General features: G+C 44.5%; 1 long non-coding RNA gene across 1 annotated transcript; it reads left to right on the top strand.

Annotated features, from left to right (window-relative positions):
- The first annotated feature begins 3,079 nt into the window (after positions 1-3,079).
- Positions 3,080-3,469, top strand: LOC129691627 (uncharacterized). Its single transcript, XR_008722519.1, has 2 exons — positions 3,080-3,139; positions 3,313-3,469. It is a non-coding gene; the product is annotated as an uncharacterized LOC129691627 (long non-coding RNA).
- Positions 3,470-3,651: the final 182 nt, after the last annotated feature.

Below are 3,651 nucleotides of genomic sequence, written 5' to 3'. Positions count from 1 at the left end.
TGTCCATTCTCATCATCACATTGGTTTTTAACCTGGTCCAGACCCGTGACGCACTGATACCTCATACCTGTTCATTGACTGGATGCCTGAATGTAAGGTCCTTTCTTAGGGGCGTCACAGCTCACCATGGAAGACAGTGTGCAGTGCACTGCTAAACAGAGATGTTAGCTCTGGGCTCAGAGATCAGACCAATCAGGGAGTCTTTAAACTGGCCTTTCAATGTTTCCTCAGACAGATGTGGAGCTGAAGGAGGAGGGAGTTTTTCAAGCATCACTCTGGCGTGTTCTGGAGAGGTGAGAAGCGTTAGCTTTCTGGGATGGTCGGATGCACAATGAAGAAACAAAGTGTGTCAAAGAAGTTAGCGGAAGAGATTTAGGCTGGATCCTGGGAAGATTCAAAGCACCAGGAGCACAGGCTGCGAACCTGCGGTCCAACAGGAGAGAGGTCTTTGAAAAGCTGAGAAATGCAGATTGTTAGGATTCCCCCCAGCCACCTAATTTGGTTTTTATGGGAGCTAGAGTTTGAGGGCTGCTGATGCAACCGAAGCTTTTCTTTGTGAGCCAAAGCCACTGTTGCTGTTGGTATTCACTGTAGAACACCTTCCTCAACAATCCATAGGGACACTGTACTTTGAGGTTAATTTTCCCAGGTAAATGACATGTATTCATATGTATGACATATATATCAGGCAGCTTCAGAGAAATCTGACTTCAAAATCCAGCCTCCCCCCATGATTTCTACAGTGGAACACTGCATCCTCGCTTCACTTTCCAAGTTTATCTGAGGGAAGAGTCATCCCCATGCAGAGGTTGCTTGTGAGATTTCTCTGCCTCGGCTTTCCTAAGAGACAAGGCAGCAGACACTCAGGGATGGTTTAGGTTCACAGATTTGGGTGTGAGGTTGTAGGACGCCACTCTTCCCTACCTGATCTTCCCTGTGCATCAGTTCTTGACCAGCTAGCTGATCGACTGATGACCACACAGTTCTGAGAAAGTTTTTGTCTACAGAAGGCGCTCTAGGTCACCTTCCTCCCAGTGTCATCAAGACCTGACAGGGCTGATGCTTAGTCAATCTCTATTGTTGACTTGACTCCCTTCCTCAAGGGCACAACTGACTTATTTTAACTGTGGACCTTGTATTTTTATGGATTTTTGGGAATTTCATCTCATAAGCCCTCACTTCCCAGTCCTTGATCCCCACTTTTGTGATCTCCCCCTACAACAGAATAAAACAGAACAAAATAGAACAAGTCCAGTTTGTGTTGTCCATCTACTGACTGGAGTATGGTTCTGAAGTTTTTTTCAAGTGTGCTCTGTTCTGTTGCTTTTATTCCTTTCTTCCCATCCTAAATGCCACTTAAATGCTTACATGTAAGCTCTCACAATGCTTGGCACTTTGATTTGGAATTGCTTATCTATTTATTTAGGTAGAGTGTCACTGTGTAGCCTTTGCTGGCCTCAGACTATATGTAGACCAGGCTATCCTCAAGCTCACAGAGGTCTGCGAGCCTCGACAGGTCTTGCGCATTGGACTGTGACTTGCATGAGGTGATGGGATGTCTATGACTTGCTTGCTGCTACATTGTGGTTTACAGCAGAGCCTGGAACATGACAGGTGTCTGATAATGGTTTTTGAAACTCTCTGACTATCAGAGTGATGTGATGGTGTAATGTAGCTTATAAGAGTGAGGCCATACTGAAGAACTGTTCTTTGGTACCTGTGTAACATGCCTGCCTTTTACCCTGGCATCTACCAAGTTCCACTCCTTCAAGACTGTAGACAAAGTCACTATGGAAGACCAGAGGGTTGTGCTATAGCCCAGCTCTAGGGACTCTGCTCAAATAGATCTGTCAATGGCTCCTATAGAATGACGAGGTATAAAGCCTCCCCTCTCCCCCACCTCACCCCGTTCAGATGTCTGCTGCACTTCTGGAGGTGGACTCATCTCCATGGGGCAGGGATTTGATTTCACTCAGTACCTAAAACAGTGCCTGGCTTTTAGCAAGCAAAGAGTAAATATATGTTGGATGCATAAATGAGCTCCTCAGTCCTAAAAGGAGGGTTTTTTTTTTTTTTCTCCACAGTGCACACTTGTTGTTTCCTCTTGGATGGCTATGCTAGTACATTCTGTCAGAATTATTACCCAGTTTTCAGTGATTCTAGAACTTGATTCTCCTCTCTCCTGCTTCCCTCCCCTTTCCTGCCTTCTCTGCCTCCTCCCCTCCCCACCCCCAACTCTCTCTCTGGAATGTGAGGGAAGGGCTTCAGTTAGCCTGTAATTATAAGATTGAAGGCTTTAGGCTGCTTCTGTGCCCAGGTGGATCAACTCTCCATAAAAATATGTGGAAACTGTACACACCCATGTTTTAATGTGGCCTGAAAGCTTTACTTTGGGGCGTGGTGCATGCATTTTAGGCCACAAAACACGGTTTCTGAGAAGTGCTGTTTTGAGAGTGAAGGCTGTGGAAAGTTGGCTAGGAAGTGTGAATACACTCCAGGGGAGGACAGCAATGTTCCAGAGACCGCCAGCCCCGCTGGAGCATTAGTCACAGCCGGGCACCAGGCAGTGCGGGCTTGAATTGTATGGAAAGGTAGTTTGCCTTGTTCTGCATCACAGCCTATGGTGACTAGATTGTCATATATATTCAAGACAGCCGCAAACGGCTACACTTTCTGTCTGTTTCGGGATCTTTCTTAGATGTACTTCTATACATAAGCTGAGGAGCCCAAGACCCCATTTGTAAACATGCTCTGGGCTGTGGTCTGCAGAAGTGGTCAAGTTTGCTTCCAGTGTGACGGTCAGGACAGATATCAGCAAACTGCAGCCCCTGGAGCAACTGCAGCATGTATCTGATATTTATAAATAAAGTTTTATTTGAACACAGCCGTACTGACTGTACCTCTCTGTCAAAGGCACAGGCTGAAAAAGTGTGTGGCCCACAGAACTGAGAATATTTAATCTCTGTCCCTTTAAGAAAGGGTTTGGCAATCCTTAAATTTGGGTGATGAAGTTCCCCCTTTGACCATTGGGGGGTGTGGTATCCTAAACACACATTACCTTTCACTCAGGAAGAATAAGTTCCATGATGGCTGGGGTATCTCACTCATTGCTGAATCCCCAGGGACTTTCTTGTATAAAGTAAGTGCTTACTAACTATCAGTCAAATTAATTAAGACTTTAAAAGGTAGATGAAGAAAAAGGGTAATTAAATGTGCCCTTCAGAGACTCCCGGATTGCCAGATCTTTGAAATCCCTGTTGATCTGTTTGGCGGTTATATATTAGCTTTTGTTTGGTTTGGTTTTTGTTACAGAGTCGTGTGTGGCTCCAGTTGGGCTCCAGTCACTGTGCGGGGTTCACTGAGAATGCCTGTGAACTCCTGGTCTCTGCAGTCCTGGCCTAGAATTGGTGGCAGGTGTCAACACTCTTGGCTTATCAGTTATGTGTTTAAATAAATGCTTTACTGTTGATGCATGTGTATTTAATGAATTCCACTTTTACTTTAGAGGTGTCTTCATAAAAAAAGACTTTAATCTTTGATAGGTACTAAAAATATTTTAGCAACCCCCAAATACATTTTCAAAGACATCGTTATACATTAGTATTAGTATTAGTATTAGTATTAGTATTAGTATTAGTATTAGTATTAGTA

This window comes from Psammomys obesus, unplaced genomic scaffold (genome assembly GCF_907164565.1).
Source record: "Psammomys obesus unplaced genomic scaffold, mPsaObe1.curated_primary_1811, whole genome shotgun sequence".
Taxonomy (NCBI): Eukaryota; Metazoa; Chordata; class Mammalia; order Rodentia; family Muridae; genus Psammomys; species Psammomys obesus.
Note: the sequence above shows the minus strand (reverse complement) of the source record. Positions and strands in the feature narration are given on the sequence as shown.